General features: G+C 40.1%; 1 protein-coding gene and 1 non-coding gene across 4 annotated transcripts in view; one reads left to right on the top strand and one right to left on the bottom strand.

Moving 5' to 3' along the window:
* Positions 1-20,405, bottom strand: part of sema3h (sema domain, immunoglobulin domain (Ig), short basic domain, secreted, (semaphorin) 3H) — a 73,818-nt gene that overhangs the window by 51,847 nt on the left and 1,566 nt on the right. The window lies entirely within an intron of this gene.
* Positions 14,670-14,742, top strand: trnar-ccu. Its single transcript has one exon. It is a non-coding gene; the product is annotated as a tRNA-Arg (tRNA).

The following is a 20,405-nucleotide window of genomic DNA, read 5'->3' on the forward strand; positions in this document are numbered from 1 at the left end:
GAATAATGACGGATAGAGAGGTGAATTGAGGAGGAAAAGGAGAGAGGCGGAAGAAAAAAGAGGCAAAAGTGAGAGGAAAAGACGATATAATGACAGGGTGAGAAATGATGATTGGGTATAGAGGACGGGTGAGAGAAAGAGGTGGGAAGACTAGGTGCTAGGAGAAGAGTAACAAAGTTCAGAGAAGAAGGGGAAATATGCAAGGCAGAAAAAAGTCTGATGAAGGGGGAAGAAGAAGAGAAAGATGGCCCGATGCTGCAGACAGTAATAAGAGCAACAACATGCTGACAGTCGGGAGAAAACACAAGAGATGGATGAGCAGAGAGAAAATGAGGAGAGGAGAAAGCGAGAGGAAGACATGACTCAATGGAAATGGCGAGATAATTTGAAACAGTCACAGTAGGAGGAAAAGCTTTGCAGGCACAAAGTAGAAACCTATACTTTAGCTCAGTGGGAAATCCACGCTTATGAGCCACTGGGTATTTTGTGATTAATATTCAGCCGACGGTCAGAGAGGTAAATTGTTTTTGTCTCACACTGATCTTGCCTTCATTAATCACAGTGGGCGCATCAGCACAGCAGCATTCAGGATATCTGTTTGTTTGGTTTAAACGTTGCTTTTGTTCCAGAGTCACCACATCCCCACATGCTAGCAATGCACTTTAACAGCCAGATTGTATCATAATCAGCTGGAATGATGACCAAACCTATGGATTTAAACCCAAGTTGTCAACATTGTCTTTTTTCTATGTTCCAAGAACTTTTGTTGGTTTTTGAGTTATGACAACTACTTGCAACACAACACTGATTATCAACTTAACCAAATGTCCCAATGTTGTCCCATAACATTGGCCTATTGTTACCACTACATTATTAGGTCTGACACAACCTTCTTGTTCGCAGTTGTATTTTGTTTGACTTACATAAGGGTACTTAAGGCAGAGTACAATTACCTTCGATTTTGTAAGTTTACAGAGAAGGATATTGACATCGGAATGATTAACATAAACCTATTTTCTGGTTGGATAAGCAATAATCTACAACAAGTCCTGATGCATTTCCAGCCGCATAATTGAGACATTAGGATCATCTATTGAAGATGATGCCTGTTTCAAAGTAGTAGTACAGTTAAGTAGTAGTACAGTTCTACAGCTAGCTCGCAAAGTTAGCTGACATTTAAACAAACGTCAATATCATGATGGACATTTGAGTGCCAAAAGTTATTATTATTATGTATTTATTCATTGCTTTTTTACCTATGCTATTTTTAACTCATGCGCGCCTCTTATTGTGCCACATTTCTGAAAGCTATGATTTAAAAAATGACGACACTCATTCCGTTATGTGATTGCTTTAATTCCACAAAATGGGACTTGCTAAAGTACTTCAACAGTCGTCGATACCATTTTTCCTCCTTACTCAAGGCTTAACTTTTTTCCAAACATGGTGTTGAATTGCAAACATCACACAAAGAAGTAAATACAACTTTGAAAACAGCACAAGGCAATGTCCCTTTCTGTTTCATGACCATGTTTTCATGGGTACAGCTATTTGAATTCCAAGCATATCCTACTTAACTTCATAAGATGAAACTACATCCCAACGCCTATCAATAAAGACGTTTATACCCTCGTCTTCACAGGGAATCTAACCCTGGTGGAATTCATGCCTTGCTCTGCCTACTCAAGCATCAGGCACTTCATCTGAATTACAGTGTGTGCCACAAGAACGCCATGACCTTGCCTAATTCAATATAAAAGGAAGAGCTCAGCTTAATTGAATGTGAAACCACGTCTTCGGTGGAAACCCAAGTGACGTTCAGCAACTGTTAGCATCACGAGATCCTATTGGCTCCGACAGGCTGAAATCCAGCTCGCATCTTCACTTAAGAGTGCATTAAATCAGCATTATGGCATAAAGATGACACTCAGAACTAAGAGGGAACTAGGAGTTTCTTTGTGAACACATGCACACACATTTACAAAGATAGAAAGTGGGTGCAATGGTGAGTCAGCAGCACATGTTGAAGACTGAAACACATTTAGATTTAGCTTCCACACACACACACACACATCACAACCTCCCAGTTTGTATACACCTCCTTTATCTATGTCACACCTTCACACATACGCAGAATTGTTCAGATTGTTGTTGTCTCCCATCTTGACCTCACAAAGATGAATGCCTCCTATTGAGTATAAAAACACACACATTCTTTCCCCCTGCCATGCGCGCACATACACACGCAAACCGGGATAAGTCGAGAAACACCAGCTGCACCCACCCCACCCTAACTCTTGGGACAGTTGCCTTGGAAACAGCAACCATGCCGACATAATTTTTTGAGGGGGTATGTGTGGTGTGTCGAGGAGTGTCTCTTGGCATTGGCTCCATACCCCACCTTCTCACACACACACACACACACACACACACACACACACACACACACACACACACACACACACACACACACACACACACACACACACACACACACACACACAGTTATGAAGGATTTGGCTCACACCGCTCATCAACACTTTGGCTAAAACACAGAGGGCAGTTTAGAATAATGGAGTGTTTTTCCATGAGATCAAATATGTTAAGTTAACAGGAGGGCACACACATACGGTTACGCATTCAATTACACACACATTTCAAGAATAAAAAAGTGGCATCCGTGCCATGCTGCCTGGCTATCTGTCATGATCAACATTCAACAGGATATTAACACACGCCTGCCAAGACCAAATTAAATTGTTGCAAACATTAACTAAACACAGTCAGGAAAGGTCGAGCGTTTCACCTCACACAGTCTACAGTCACTTCTGTCTAAATACTTCTAGAAGTGTGAAAGTGTAAGTGCATTTTTTTCTAGCATTCATCCGTCTGTTTGTAATGTTGTTATCGACCCTGAGGCAATCTGTTTTTCCAACTCTGCAGCCTTTTCAAAATCTCTGAATTAAAAATTGATTTTTTTTTTTTATAAATGACTTCTCAGCTCCTGAATGCCTTTAAATTGCATTGAAAGCTGGAAGAAAAATCAGATACCAAAAAAGCGAGTTGTGGTACAGAGAGTATAAGACAGAATAACCGAAATCATCGGAAAAATCAATTTAATAATGCTGGAAACGCTGGTTTAAGAATAAAGAGCGACTGTAATTATATTCTATGATGAGGTTGTGTAAAACATGGTTACTTCTCTGCGCAGTGTTTCTTCAGAGCTTAATGTTGCAACACTTAAACTATCCTGTAGCCAGTGGTGGATATACACTCTAAAAACAAATGCCTTGGCTCAACAAAGAAAATCAACGCAGCAGTTTGCGTCGATGTTTATTGAGTTAAGACAACTTCTAATGCAATTGTGTTAAAGCAACAAAGTTATTTGAGTTAGGGGAGAAGGCTTTTCCTCTACAATCAGAGGTGTTTTTAATTACCACTTACTTAATAATTGGTATTATAAACACAAGTTTTGAAGTTGATTACTCAAAAAATTAAGTTGCTCCAACTAGTTTTACCACATGATTTAAATGTAATTGTAAGTTGTATGTACTTAATTACCCTCATTGTGAACACACGTTTTTAAGTTGACAACCATTTATAAATTAAGTTGCTCCAAATATATTGTATTCAATAGTTGTTTTTCTTAGCTTTTTCATGTTTTTGCCTTTAAAGAAAGAAACTAATTGATTCCACAACAAAAATATTAGGCAATTCACTTTTTATTTTGAACTGCTGTTGTTTATTTCAACACATGATGTTTCAATAAGGAGAGAATTCATTTAGTTTGAACATGTATTGAAACATGCCATATGATAAGGTGCATGAACACCTGAAATCACAGCTGACTGCAGGAGAGAGGAGAACCATTTTATAGTTTGTCTGCAGCACGTTGATTGGCTGCTGGAGAATGAGGTGAAATGTAATAGGTTAAAGAGAACGCCTGTGATGAGCTGATTATATGCAGCTGCGGAGTCTTCCTGAAAGAACTTGCGCTGAGCTTCATTTCAATCTTGAAAAAATATATATATATAGTTCTCTGCATACTTCAATTGTATTGTGCTATTTTTGAAAAAGGAAAAAAGAGAAATTACCTAAATGAATATATTCTGAATGGGTGACTGCCAACAACTTGCATTTCAATGACAACTCTAAATAATGATCCTACCTCAAGAAGCATCCTTGATCTGCTTCACGAGATTCATTTTTAATAAAAAGCGATATCACAATAGTAACCAAAGTATTTGTACTCTCACAGTAGCCTCTACTACTTTGTATCCTCTCACAGAACTATTCACAGTTCAAAGGCTACTAATTTTGGTCAAACAGCAATTTGCCTATACAGTGCAACTACAAGGCCATCTACTGTATTTGAATGACAAGAGATGACACTCACCTTAAAATGTCCTTTGTATATTTCTATTTGTCTTAACTGTGGGAACTTGTCCCGGCATGTTAAGTGGGAGTGGACTTGAAATCCTTAACTCAAGGTGTAGAACAATTAAGTTATCAAGCCAATTGCATTACTTACTACAACTTGAATTTAGTTTGAAGTCACTTAATGCAGAAATCAGAGTTCAAATTACACACAATATTAAGTTGATGTAATTACCAACATTATTACGTCAACACAACTTATAAATTAATGTTTGCAACTTAAAATGTTTATCTAAATCAATTAACTCACATTTTTATCTTGCAACCATGCATTTAATTAAGTGGAGGTGAAAGGTCGCCTGAATTCGTTTTTAGAGTGTAGTAACACTTTTACTTTCATGTGCCACTAGTTTTACATTCTTTAAGTATATTTTAATGCCTATACTTTTGTACTTTTACTTTAATGCAAGACCGTTAACTTGTCACAAAGTATTTTTTTAATGTATTATTGCTACCTAAGTAAAAAAAATGGGTTTAACACAGACCACAACACTAAAACATTCACCAAGATGTCTATACTTCCATTTCAAATGTCTAAAAGGGCACATTATGATGCATTTTAAAAGCAAAATATAAAGGTTTTAGTCTTACTTATTTTTGTTGACTTAATTTGAGACTGTTAAAAAAGTATTTATGGTACGATGGATACTAGTTGCTTAGGGGAGAAATTGTAAGTCTAGGTAGGAGTGATGTGGAAAAAACGTTTTAATCTATATTTTCTATAAAAGCAAATATGCTCATTCCGCCCACACGCACACACACACACACACTTGCAGCACACACACACGCCTGCTGAGTGCAGCCACTCTTATCAGCATCGAGTTGACAGCGGGGTCAACGAGGGTCATGACCTCTGATCCGAGCCAATTGGCCTCTGACTCCTGTCGGTGTGAATCAAAGACGGAAAAGGTTAAGACATAAAAGAACAGAAATTCTAAGACATAATCCTACTGGTATATGCACGCACATGCAGACACACACGCTGACATGTGTGTGAATGGTTCCTTTATAGCAGTGCATGGAGTCAGCCTGTCCATATTTGCCCCCTTGAGTTAGTTTATTTACTGTTTGTGCATTTATACGTGTGTGTGTGTGTGTGTGTGTGTGTGTGTGTGTGTGTGTGTGTGTGTGTGTGTATGTGTGTGTGTGTGTTAGATATTTTTATCCGTGGTGAATATTAGATTAAATGCTGCTGGTCATGGGAGCTGTGATGGACCTCTATGTGATTAGAGCAAATGTGTGCCGTGTGATACAGCTAAGAACATTCCTACATTGCAACACACACATACACACACACACATACACACAATAGACACACACACACACACGGCAATGCACACCCCTGCACACGGGCAAACAGACTTAACTTGCCGTGCAGGTAAATGTTTCTTGCTCGGTGTTAATCTAAAGTAGATGAATGATGCTTTTGTGCTGATCCAGCTGTTTTTCAAATATTGTTCTGACTGAGATTTTTTGTTTGTTTATTTTACCAGTCATTATGTGTCTCTTAATCACAAGACAGTTCCAGACTAGTCGATTCCAACTATTTATATTAAAGCTGATTGAGGCCATTTTCCTCACTTGGATACTTGTGCAGAATGTACAAGAGGAACAGTTCCAGCGAGCTTGTCATTAACACAGATTAGGCCCAGATGAGGTCAATCAGGACTCTTTTAAATCAATGATCAGATCTGTGTGCATTATCGCATTTACTACATGACATGCATTGCAGACTTTAATCTAATGATCAAAAGAATGAAGCTAATAGTATTTGCATTAACAGACAGGCAGCTATAGATCCCAGGAGCCATGGCTGCGCTGTTGACACAGAGTCAGAAGCAGACCGAATGTGATTAACAGTAAGGAGCTGATCTAAAGATTCCTCTTCCGTTTCTTGTTGGGAAGGCAGTACCTGCTAAAGTTGTTTGTCAATATGTCTTTAGTTATGGTCGACAGTTTAATATCAGCTCTCAACCTATATTAGGTTGCAAGTTACCATAGCAACAGTACTAAAGAGCTAAAGCCAGAGATTCTCACATGATAGTTATCGGCTTTGGGAAGCCACAAATATCCGATACTCACGGACAAATGTGCAATCCTTTTAGTTCTGTAGTGCTTCCAAATATCACAGCTCAAAGCTTTGATGCTCTGGTGCTAATATTGGTATGTTTGTCAAAGTATCTGTCTGTTTGAAATAAGGTTTCATGCCTATTCGGGATGTGTTGGGAAATCAAGATTTATATTTTGACAAATCATTAAATAAAAATAAAAGACATGAATCATTGAATAAAATGCTGCTTAGAAATAATTAGTGGTTTGGTAAAAATGTCTGTGTCCTTCTCTGAGCTCCTCAAGTCTTTTTTTAATGATGCTTGAGATGCCTGCAGGCTTTGAGCTCAAGTGGGACTGTGAAGGTGAGAGTGGCAGCCGAGGTGCAGGGAGGTCATGGCAACAACAAATCAGATAGAACCACTCTGATAGGTATCCATTATGCAAACAGTGAGCGTCAGCACTGCTTTCCATGCTGGCAGCGCAACACATCAAGGCTGAGATGACAACCTGCACAATGATGGACAGGTAGGAAGTTCGCTAATCTGGTTAGCATGTATGCAGGGCCGGGTTATTCCTGAGTTCCTGACAAGTTGGAGGGAGGAAACTTTCCCAACAAAAGGCAGGACTTGCAACACATATCGAGTAACTGTATGTAAACAAAGTAATAGGTCTGTAAGTGCAAACCAGCAAAGTGACATAAGTGACATAATAGATACAAATGAAAAAAAAGATGATAAAATAAGTTTATTTTTCAATGGTTATCACACTCCTAGGAATCCAATTTAGTTATTTTCCTGGTGTTTTACAGCATTTCCTCCTGATTTCCAACCACACACACTACACATATCATTCATCTATCCAATTATTCCCTCAGAGCCTACAGCTTCCTCCATGTGAGTGTGTTGGTAAGCTACACACGAGGGTATTTTGTTTCTGATGTCTGTTTGTGTGTCTGTCTTTGTCCGTCTGTTCATCTACTCGCCGAGCCGCAGGGAACTTTAGCTGTCTGGTGCAACGTTCCCAGGGGGAGGACTTTGTTGGCTGCGCCACCAGAGGGAGGTGATGGTGGCGGGGGCGAGGAAACCGGGGCACATTTCCTGTGGAAATGGGGTTATCACTTCACCAATTACTGGTGCAATTACAGCGGGGGGCCTGCAGAAGCATGGGAACAAAGCCCATAGGCACACAGATGGGCACTTATGTGGAGACATGCACACAAAATCATTTCTAACACATGTGCACGTGCATACAGCAGTGACAAAAATCTCCCTCTGAATTTCTCTGTTACGTCAAGATCACATCGCACTACATACATATCTTTCAAATGGTCACTATGTTAGATCAGGTGTTCTTGGTGCCTTAAATAAAACCATCATTTGTTGTGTCAGAAAGGGAAACAGGCAAGAAAGTCAGATTTCAAGAATCAGTAACAAACAACAGAGGATAAAATACTATAATGTATTATGCTCAATTCAATTCTCATATAACTCCTGTCCTGATGCACCTTCAGATTGTACCAGCATCAGGACGACACATTGTAGTCTTATTCATTTTTAAAACTGTACAATGTATTCTCTGATCCCGTGGTGCCACTGGTGTTTCAACAGGTTAGGCCACGCATTATTATTGCAATATACAGGTTCAGTCTGTACAAAAAGTCAAGCGCATCTCCATCTTCACCTTGACTCATTCCATCTGTGGAATGTGCAGTTCTATCACCTCATTTTTCATTTTGTTACGTGTGTGTGGTTTAAGTGAGTGTGTCGCTCCTTTGACATCATTTTAAATGCTTTTCAAATAAATGATTTCATCTACATTAACATGTCTATTTATATCAAATAAAAATAAAAGGTCAGATGCAGTGTTTCCCCTATATACTATTTTACTTTTTTTTGTGGCGACCCTTTTTGATTTGTGATTGTTTGTTATGTGGATTTGTAGTATTTGTGTTACTGTATGTTCAATAAAGGTGTATTTTGCTAAATCTTGAGGCATTGCCACTGTATGTACTGGGCCTCAAGAGCCTTTCTTGTGCTGGCAGACACATAGAAACAGATTGGCGGGTTTCGCACAAGCACACACAAAAAAATTCCACGCGCTCACATTTTGCTAGGCCCGCGTGCCTTAGCACCGCTGCTATGACTCCATCCTAGGGGAAACACTCATTCTCAAGTAAATTCTTCTTCCTGTTCCACATGGGCTCAAATCATACATACACATGCACACGACAGAAACATTATACCCAAACACACAGTTGCAGTACGTACTCTGGACTGTGTCACAGAGACCAGACCCACGTGGACAGCTTGACCTTTGACCTCAGTGCGTATGATTATTTATCATCATCAGACTGCTCGGCCCAGCTCGCCCTGCTGCTGCACACACACATTACAGTCCTTTCACTGTTTGCTTTCTATCTTCTACATCTTTATTTATCCAGAGAAGGTTCACTGAGAACACCCATTGTTTTCTCTGCTGCACATTCACACAGTTACATGGTGGAGCGGCCCAGTGCTGAAGAGTGCTTTGCTCATGGCTAGACGGTTAGGGTTAGTTAACAGACGTTTCTCATTGGAAGTTTTATAATAAGTTTTCTCTTTTTCTCACACAAATAGTCGGAATGGAATAAAAACAGAAAAGACTGCAGATGATCCCAGTTACTGTTGTGTCTCTTACTAGCATTGAACCCATGGTTTCATTCTTAACCTGAGGGAATCTCAACTTTAGTGGGTGCGTTTTCATTTGACAAAAACACTTATATGTTCCTTAGGTAGGAAGACTTGTTGCACTATAGATAAACCTTCAACAAACAATAACAAAACAAAACCATGACATTTGAGCTATGAATGTACCTAAATAAGAACTGCATCATGCTGGTGAGGCTGAGATTAGAAATGTATGAAGTTGATTTATACTGAAGACCAATATTCAAGAAAATCGCTACTCTGTTCCCCGGCATACTAATCAGTACTCTCTGCCGCAACATTAATAGCATGAATTGAACTACCTAGGAGTTAAGTTGACACCGTGGTAGAGATTCAGAATGAAAAACCACTGCAGTCTTTAAATTGTCTGTTGCTTCCACTTCTTGGCCTAACATCAAAGCATGTAAGACATTCGGTATGCTTCGTGGCCGTTTGCCTTGGCGAATGGGCCATAATCCAATTTCTACATCTTATAAATGGCAGCCCATAAACAAAATGGTGTCTTGTGACGCTTATGGATGTCTACAGTGAGTTCAGATTGATACATATTATCAGCTTTCAATGTCAAATGTATGACGAATCCCTGCTTTAAAGCCTGGCCAGACGATAACACCACTATCTGTAGCAGTACATCCTCTCTATTTTCTGATAAGACTTGGATCTCTTTAAACAGGAAGAGGAAGCCTGACTTCCGACCCTTTGTGGCACTTGTCTGATGTTTCCATCACTGACAAAACAGACAGAAACCACAAGAATCTGATTCTTAATTCTTGTGGTTTCATATTGTTTACGCAGCCATGGGAATGTCAGATCGCTAACAGCAAGGATTACAAATATCAGTGGTTTTAGTCACAAAGCTACCCAGTAAAAGAAGTTGCTCCTAATGACGAAATTCTAAGAAATGTCTTAGAAATAATGATGTCCTACTGTTGGGACTGGATCCTGGTAAAGATACACGTTTTTCACAAATGATATTAGCCCATTAGAGAGAGCCTTAGGTGGAAGACTACAAGGAAAAAGAAGGAGGACTTTAAACAGGCTTAGAGTTTCTTAAGCAGAGGTTTACGTAGATCTGTATGCCAACCAATGAAATTGATTCCAGCAGAGCTATTTTTCCACTGTTATTATCAAATAGATTAGGTATTAAAATGACCAGGATGGTACAAGTAGGGACAGGAAGAGCAAAGCTTTTGTAGACTCATTTAAAAGTACTGCTCACAACTTCAAATCATTAGCTAGGATATCTTGGTAGATTGTTTGTGAATACAGACCAGATGTTTTTGTGCCGTGGGCATGCAGCACTAATCTAAGGATTGACTGCGGCCTATGTGCTGCCACTTGATTTAAAGTCATCTTAGACTTCATGAACTGAATTGATCACATTCTTCACAAACCTACCAGAAAAACTCACAGCTTGATATTTCCTTTAGGAATGAACCTCTGGGATCGACACGCCCCTCACATCCTGCGTGTCCAGCCTGCCCTCGTCTGCAGCTAATGAGGTGAAGTGCTGGTTAGAGTAAGCGCTGTTGATCCTGTCTACTGCTGGCTTTCAGCTGGCCAACGAGTCAAGTGTGTCTTTGTGGATTACATTCCTTAAAGCAGCTAAAATGAAAGGAATGCACTGCAGTGAGAAATATACATCTGCACTGAAAAGAGAAACAACCTAAGACATCCGGATCAGGGTCAATACACTTTATCCAGCCAATGTAACCTAAAGGATTCATTTATTTTGCCTCAGCTCATAGTAAGTCCCCTGGCCACTTGTGCACCACACCTGACTAAGGAGTTTGCTGACGCACAGTAAGAGTCACAGGAAAGGTGAGAAACTCGTAAAAGGTCTCAATTATTGACAGCAAATTAATACTTTAGGGAAATAGAAGAAATATGAAGCTTGTGTTTTTTTGTTTTGCTTAATTGCAGGCTTCAGGCTAAAGATAGCCCCTGATATGAACAACAGTAACCTCTTGAGGGTACATTTACCACATGTCCACTGTTGTCAGGGGCTGTTGTTGCCAAAGCAAGAGTGTAATTAGACTCCTTTACTGTCTCTGTCCAGAGAGGAGAAAACCCTCAAACTCAAAGACCCTTAATTAGGGTTTTTTATGTCATTCTAACGAAAAGTAATAGTTATCAGGCTTTAAATACTTTGGAAAAGTTATTTAAACAACAGAGGAGGCTTAAGACTTTTCAAAGACCTAGGTTACAGCTATACTTTATATTTGCAATATTAGCCTTCAAACGATAAAATAAGGTCTTATTCCAAAGAAAACATCTGCTTTACTCTGGTGTTTTTTGAACTGCGGGATGAGCAAAAAGCCGCAGTTTGACTTCAATAGTGACAAGTAATGGTAGTGCCACCTTTGGGGAATGCCTCCATTAAAATGTATAATAGAGAATAGCCTGATCTGTGCCAGATAACAAACCCATTGAAATCCGCAGCTCAGCTACATCCCCAGCCCTGAGCCTGGAAAGCACTGGCCTAGATAGAAACAGATCTGAAAGAATAATGAATAATGAAATATCTCTTGATTTTTAACTTCCTTCTAAAGGCTTTTGGGCTTTATTAGTACACAGAGAGGAGAGAAAGGTGATGCTGGGGCAAGTGGAAGAACCAGGACTCAACTCTCAACTTCAACGCCACAAAGAAAGTTAGAAATACATAAATAATCAAACAAAACTAGGGCTTATTATATATGTATAGTTGTCTATCTGTTACTTAAGATTATAGTTTCCTTTGAAAGCAGAATTCTTAGACGACAAAACAAAAACAAGCTTTTAGAATCAGTCTATCCTGTAGAAAACGTGTACTTGCCACTTAAAAAAACTAGAAAAAAAATGGCCTGTGAAGTCACAACTGATCACAATAGCTTTTAAAAGTAATTTCACCAATGCCATGCCAAAACACGTGTGTTAACAGTTCCTTTGCAATGTGAAGTGTCACTTTACAGTTGATTACTTGCTTAACTTGTTACAGTTTGCATTCCTTGTGGAAGAATTGTTTTTCCTTGGGAAGAGAAAACCAGACAAGTATTTATTTGTATTGCCTGTATCTCTGAGCTGGATCTTCAAAAAATATATATTTCAAGGCTTAAGGGTAGGTAAAGCTATAATGTCTGACAATTCTAAGGAATTCCACACTGAGCTAAGGAGTTAGTGAGAACAGCAGACTTTCAAGCAATACAACATATGATGAGGTTGATATGTTTGACGTGGCCTTTTCACAAATTCATCAAAACAGCTGAAATGTTTAAATACTATGAGCAAATATATATCCAATCCCCTGTGCCGTGAAGGGGATTTAAAATGAACCCCCAAATCATTTGAATCTGTTGTAGACTGTTGTAGTGTAGCTACAGACACACAAAACAGCAGACGGCTGCTGTTTTGTGTGTCTGTAGCTACACTACGTCCTCGTATGAAAGCATCCGTCCATGGCCCCTTCAAATTCCTCAACGGTTTTGTTGCTGAGGATAACTAGGCAACAAATGGGCTTTAATCATAAAGTCACAAAATATATAAAAAATAGGATAGTTAGTAATTGAAGACATATTAAAATTGAGATGCACACTTTTCACTCTCTGAGGAAATCGAAATATAATTGTACAAACATGCACACGAGCAAACATGCATCTGGACACTGATGAACTCATCTTACTGTTTAGTATAACCAAGCGATTTGCATGCTAATAGCTTGAATATAAAAAAGGACTCATTAGCATTTACATTACAAATTGGGCATTTCTCCAGGAAGACACTGGGGGAAACAGCAGGATCAGTTTTAACGTCTGAATCCCAACCATCCCAAGTAATCAGCCGTAAAGAGGTCAAAGGTCAGAGCCAATGCCTCGTTTTAAACAAGAGAGACTCATAGGATTCAATTCAAATCATCTCCAGTCAGTGAATTACATTCAAATGTGTACAGCAAAACAATTCGCTACGTGATTGCTGTATGAATAAAACATGAGTGTCTCCGTGTGGGAAAATAGATTCACAATGACGTACAGTAATAACCCCCTAAATCTCCTCTGAGGCATCTATGGAGCTTTACAATGACTCTTTATATTCTCATGTGACAGTTATGTGTTTGAAAGTAGCTGCAGGTGTAGCTGTGACAGCTTAGGGTGTTGTGTGTGTGTATACACATTTTCCATAAATGTAGGTTTGCATAAGTACTTGCTTCTCTGTTTAGTGCGTGCCTTTTGAATGCTGCTTCTGTTTTTGTTCAGTTTGCAGGAAAATGTCCCTTATTATTGTGTGTGTGTGTGTGTGTGTGTGTGTGTGTGTGTGTGTGTGTGCGTGTGTGTGTGTGTGTGTGTGTGTGTGTGTGTGTGTGTGTGTGTGTGTGTGTGTGTGTGTGTGTGTGTGTGTGTGTGTGTGTGTGTGTGTGTGTGTGTGTGTGTGTGTGTGTGTGTGTGTGTGTGTGTGTGTGTGTGTGTGTGTGTGTAGAGACAATATCTCTAACTGCCATCTATAATCAAGAAAATGACACTACCTTCCACTGAATGGCTGAGATAATGGACTCATTACACACAAGTTAGTGTGTGTGGCCGTGTGTGTGCGACATGAAGTTTGAGTGAATAACTGGGATAATTTAGTCATTAAGAGAAAAATAGGGGGGGTTTAGGAGGTAATCAGGCATGTATTTAAGTATTTAAAGCTGTTTTTTTCCCAGACACATGAAGCTGTCTGGTCAGTCGGTCTGATTACACTCCACCAATCAGAACAAATCTCTCAGACAGTGAAAGGGCTGCTCTCTCTCCGGACTAACAGCTCTGAATGCCTGGCTCTGATGGCAGTAGCATCTCCATCTCTTTTATACTTAGTAAATGAAATGATTGCACTTCAAATGTTATGCTAAGACATGAATACATGATTTGATGAATTTAATTTAAACTACGACTTTGCAATGCACCTGTACATTTTGTTATTTCATTTTGCACTCATGCAGATAATTCTAAAATGTAATGCAGCAGAGCACGGAATATCCTGAGTTTAAATTCCTTGTTTAGGTAAAAGTCGAGGAACACTAGATCCTAGCCTTGACTGCCATTCGATAGCCTCTTTAGTTAGACCCTGGTAAACGCCCCTATCTTTCAAACTCCACGACCCCTGTTTTGATTGTAGTCCCATACTCAAACGGAGATACTTTAGAAGATCCTCCCCATGGAGCCACAGAAGACATTATAGCTCTTTTCCTCAGGCCAAGACAAGACAAAATATGTCATGTATGACATATTTTGGAATGTCAGTAATTTAATTGTGGTGAAAGATAAACACATACTAGTTTAGAAATTACAACGTCTCTATGTTTTCCAAATTCGCAGTATCCTCCTACTCTCTGTGTTTCTCTTAATTAGTTTTTGTTGTCTCTCCGTTTCTTCCCTAGCAGCATCAGGGCCCTTAGTTGCTTTTTGAAAAGCCGATGTTTGTCCCATGATGCTGCTCTAATATAAACACACGACTTGATTCGAAGCCCCAGTAGCCTAATGGATAAGGCACTGGCCTCCTAAGCCAGGGATTGTGGGTTCGAGTCCCATCTGGGGTGATTGACAGCTGCTATTTAACTCCATAATGTCAGAGATTTACACATATCCACTAAGTTTGTATTGAGTGCTGCCAAAACTCCAACACTCAATACTATGCCAGATGCCTGCACATCCTGTGTAGACACAAGGCTCATCTCAATTGAATATTTCACCTCCTCCTTTCCCTCACTCACGTCCCTTCCTTGCGTCTTAGCTCCGCCTCCGTAAGACGCGAGCGAGAGACACGAGGAAGAGACGCGAGGACAGAGGAGTCCTCACGTATTAATTGGGATGTCCTCGTTCACTCCAGCGTCACCATAAACAACACCCTTTACTTCTGGTGCGCGCAGTTTTATCACCTGTCACTGGACTTCCCTCCACATAAATCCATATACCCGTATTTGTATATATCCTTAATGTTTGACGTTCTATGGGTCTGCCACACATCAAAAACCACAAGTAAGAACTGTAAGTTATTATTTTATAATGAAAACATTATTATTGAATTTGTAAGTATATTACACACACTTAAATGTTTTTATAGAGTATGATCTCCTCATTCCTTTAAGAGATTTCATATATTTCACACTTTAAACATTGAATGACTCTGATCCTCCTTTAACGGTAAGATCAGCTGCAGTGAGCAGAGTCTGTGAAGGTGGGGGCGGGGCTTTTATACGTGAGTAGTGAAAACACTTCCGCATAGTCTGCTCTCCTGTATCCTCCCTTTCGTCTCCTCTGGAAGCCTCCTCCCTCACCCCTCCTCGACTCCTCCGTGTGCATTTCAGCAATTGGGACGTCCTTCAACATGGCGTGTCTTGATCGATTTCCGGATCAAGTCCCGGAGGAGGGGAAGAGAGGAGTCGAGGAGGGGTATTGGGATGAACCTATGAATAATATAGGATTACTATAGCCGTATTTTATTGGCTATTTGTATCTTTTTTGGTAATGTATAAATAATTAAAGCAAAAAAACAAACAGAAAACCAAATAAATAACTTTTTGGGACCGAGCACCATCCGCTCTGCTAACATACTTACTCTACGCCCCCTGTAGAGTAGACACAGGTGGCCTATAACCCAGATGAATAAATCATCCTCTGGTAATTGTTTGTTAGGGGCTTTCTAACTAACTAACATGTTTAAATCTGTGTTTGTAGTCACTCTGCATAGTTAACCTGTTTCAATCCAACCAAAGGTAATGAGTGGATATCATAAAGATGGTTGGGTTGTCTCTCTTTGTGTTACCTGACTTCACCATGCCTAAAGGCCCTAACACACCAATCCGATTATCTGACGTCGGACAATTTTGAGCCGTAAGTGAGTATCTGTCAAACTGTTTTCTGCACCGTCAGCACTTTTCGGCCCTGTCCAACGAGTGATGGAGCCTAAGCGAAGCAGTGTAACGGACATGAGAAAAAACTAATACATGAATTTTCATTTTAATGTCATCTAATTTTCATGGGTATTTTCACACTAGAGAATGAATGAAGCATGGAGGTGAGTGAGAGGGTGTCAAAGTGGTCGGCAAGCTCTGCTTAGTTTAATGGTAGTATAGTAACAGTTTGTTTTTATGACAACTTCCTCTGCCAGAGTTGTTTACTCTCTGCAGGCGTAGAGTTTGCACTGAGTCTTTGTTGACATAACTTGTCAATTTAGTCTGTCAAAAGCCCCAGTGGCCCAATGGATAAGACACAGCCTCCTAAGCCAGGGATTGTGGGTTCTAGTACCATCTGGGGTGATTGGCAGCCAATATGCAGAAATGTGCCCTTGGAAAAGGGTGCATTTCTACTTCAATATATTATTTTTCCAATATAGTTGGAAAACTGAAATACATACTTCCTTGTAACTCCAAAAAAGAAAGCTTTACACAATACAGTCTTTGCAGGTGCATCACAGCATAACTTGGCGTGTTACCAGCGGCTGTTGATCGATGGATTGAGTTGGTCACAGGCAGCTATCTTTTCTGTTTTCTGATTTTTACCAACAAGTTTCTTTTCGATTTTTCCAGATGTGAGCAGCCCCTCCATCTCTGTTGGGCTTTGCATTCTGGGACATTAGCGGAATCAATAAGAATGACAAAGTGAATATAGTCTGCATACAGACATCTGACTGAGTGAGTATCAAATCTGTCCATTCCAGAGTGAATTCAGTTCATACCTAAAGCCCTGTTAGACTAAGAAAGCAGCGCAGACTTGGGACAGCTTCAGTCTTACGTTTCAACCGTAACGGCTGAAAGGAATATAGTTTACAAGTGCTGGCAGGTGAAACGTAACTATGTCAAAAAAGCATCATTTTCAGCTTGATGGATTTCAGACGTTCTACAGTGTGGTTTTAAACATGCTTTAAAAGCAGAGCAGCCAGTACAGGAAATCTAAATGTGAAAATCAGCAACATTTTTGCTAAACAGTCTTTTTTTGCCAGCAGAATTTTACAAAGCACCATTTTCTTCCAATCATGCATTCATTGACCCGTTTTACAGAATCGTTGCAGGAATTAGAGTAAAGCAACACTATTATAGTGATGTGACAGATTAACATCCTTGTTTGCTAAATATGCAGATGTACTCATGTGTTTCTGCCGGTTGTACACTGGTTGTCAGCTATGCATTCAACAGATGAAGGGAAATCCTAATGAGTGTCTCTGAACTGCCAAACAACCTCCGAGTCAGTGTTTAAGTTGAGCTGAAATCCTTCGGTAATTACAGCGATTCCCCGACAAAAATCTCCTCCCTCTTTCTGAGGAAAACCTCCGTAGAGATGGGAAGGGAAATGACCACAGCATGGAGCTCCCAGAGAGAGAGAGGGAGAGCGCGCACACACACAACTCACACACAGACAGGCATGATGGTGAACAGAATCACTGCACACATCATCACATCACACATTTCTTTTTGTTCTCTTCCCAGGCTGAGGTGGGCAGAGATCCTGGAACCTAAAACTGCTCAATTTAAGCTCACACACTTCATACACCCTACACACACACATGCTGACAAACACAATATGCAGCTACTTCAGCAGCTCTTCACATTTTCTCATTCAGACTTCATTAGAGCTAAATTCCCACCTGGGAGAATCCAACAAGGTTTCCCTCTCTCTGTACTTTCTAGGTCACGGTTGGTCGACTTCATCCACTTCACAGACCCTTTGTGTTTGTTTGGCTTATGTAAGAACGTGTAATCAGTTGCTTTCTTATTCTACGGTGTCCTCTGGTAAACATGATTAAAGGGACATGAGTTTATCTCCCCGTAACTAAAGGCCAGGATACCTTAAAGCAGCTTTTCATTTGAAGGCGATTTGCTTCAAATATGGCTGAGAGGGCAAAAGACTGAACCCCAAATCCTTTTTTAATTAGAAGATGCAGACCTTTGCTTTCTCATTACTTTTGACCGACACATTTGTTATACCCAAACATCCAAACACTCAACATGGGTCAATGTGTTGAACCCCATCCTGCTTGGAGGAGTAGATGCTTCAGGATAGGGCTGTTCGATTATGGCAAAAATCATAATCTCGATTATTTGGGTCAATAATTGATATCACGATTATCCATTTACTTTGAAAACATCAATTTATTGGAGAAAAAAAATGTGAACAGTATGTTTTTAACAGTTGATTACCCTGAACTTTAAGTATAATTCAACTGAAAAACCAAAAAAAAAAAGAAAAAGAAAAAGTAATAATAAAAATAATAATCGTTTTATTTCGATTACGGTGTTTTCGTAATCGTTGCAAGCCATAATCGTAATTACGATTACAATATGATTAATTGAGCAGCCCTACTTCAGGACATCTCAGAGCGCTTCAAAAACGTGTTCAATCTTCAGTTTATTCTCCAGTGACGATAACCACACCCCACTGCTGCACCAACAAGGTAAACAACGCAAACAACTAATAGATGATTGTGGGGCACGGCTGAACAGAGGTCCTGTTGATTCTATCCAACCATGCATAAGCTACTGACTATGCTTCTGTTAAACAGCGACATGTTGATTAAACAACATGTGTTTATGCAACGTGCTGCACAGAGGCAACTAACAAGTGCATGAAGATAAAGACATTGAGGAAAAGAATATTCAATACAGCACATCAGAATACCGATGCACAATCCACAATGCTGAATACAAAGCTGAAGTTTTGTATTTTAGTCAAAAAATAAATATGGCTTTCTTTTCCCGCTCTGTTGCGTCTGCAGGTTTCTGCAGCAACCTCTGCATGACTTGCTCTGCGGTTGACGGATCGGCCTGAGGCCAAGAGATAATTAATTTGGTTGTGATCAGGATCTGGGACTTCTGCCATCAGATAATTATTTCTTTGTTAGCCATTACTGAAACTAACAGACATAGACACTCAATTTTAAATCCTGAGGGGGCGTCTGCCTTGTCAATGAATGACAGTCGCCATGTCTTTGGGTGTGAGGCTTAATTGCTCAATTGATTCAAAGATGTTGATTTGACTTCTATAGAAAATGTAATGTGTATCTTAATTAGATACAAATGGCCTCCTATCTGCATAGATGTTGTAATTGATTTTTTTTTCTTTCTTGAGAGCCTTGAAAGGCGCCTATATAAAATAAATGAATTATTATTATTATTAAAGACACTACATTTAAAGGTCCCATGTCATGGCCATTTCTACTGATCATAATTCCATTGTTGAGGTCTACTAGAATAGATTTAAATTGTGCAATTTTCCAAACTCACATTGGTTTCTCATACAGCATCTCTGTCATACTCTGTGTATGTGTATTCACTCTCTGTCCTAAACGGCTTGTTGGAGCTCCTGCCCCCCCCCCCCCCTGTGAGCCCAGTGTGCTCTGATTGGTCGGGACGTTGCGAAGCTCATTGCTGCTCGCCGCTGCGAGGATCGGACAGGTTTCCAGGTCGGCGATAAAGCGACAACAAGCGAAACTCATCCTGAGCACACACAAACACTCACAGCCGAAGTAAAAACAATAAGTGTGGCTTGATATTGAGTAAGAAAAAGGTTTAGGAGAGCATTTCTCCGCAGACCCAACTCGTCTATTACTCTATGCAAGTCAATGGGGACTCCCTGTTAGTTAGCCAAGGGATCCTGGTGTGTGAGGTGCTCTGCGGATTGGTCCATTTGGGCCAATCTGGTCATTTGTTGTTGATTTGGGTGTTTACACGTCATAGAACCCATGAAGCAAACAATGGAAAATGAGAAATCTCCAACGAGGCGTTTTGGGGAGGTATTTTCTGTGTTAGAGTTTTTTACATTACATTGCATTTAGCTGACGCTTTTATCCAAAGCGACTTACAATAAGTACATTCGACCAGGAAGACACAACCTTGAAGAAAACAGAATCATATAAGTACATCAGGTTTCATAGAGCCAAACATTTCAAGTGCTACTCAACTGGCTTTAGGTAAGCCAGTCCTTTATTAGTATAAAAGTGCTTCGTTAATAGTTCTAACGCTCGAAGTGGAGTCGAAAGAGATGAGTTTTCAGTTTGCGCCGGAAGATGTGCAAGCTATCTGCTGTCCTGATGTCAATGGGGAGCTCATTCCACCATCTTGGAGCCAGGACAGCAAACCCACGTGTTTTCGCCGATGGGAACTTGGGTCCCCCTCGCAGCGAGGGCGCAACGAGTCGTTTGGCTGATGCAGAGCGTAGTGCACGCGCTGGGGTGTACGGTTTAACCGTAGTTCTACTCGCTACAGGG

The sequence above is a fragment of the Gymnodraco acuticeps genome, unplaced genomic scaffold (assembly GCF_902827175.1).
Source record: "Gymnodraco acuticeps unplaced genomic scaffold, fGymAcu1.1, whole genome shotgun sequence".
Classification (NCBI taxonomy): Eukaryota; Metazoa; Chordata; class Actinopteri; order Perciformes; family Bathydraconidae; genus Gymnodraco; species Gymnodraco acuticeps.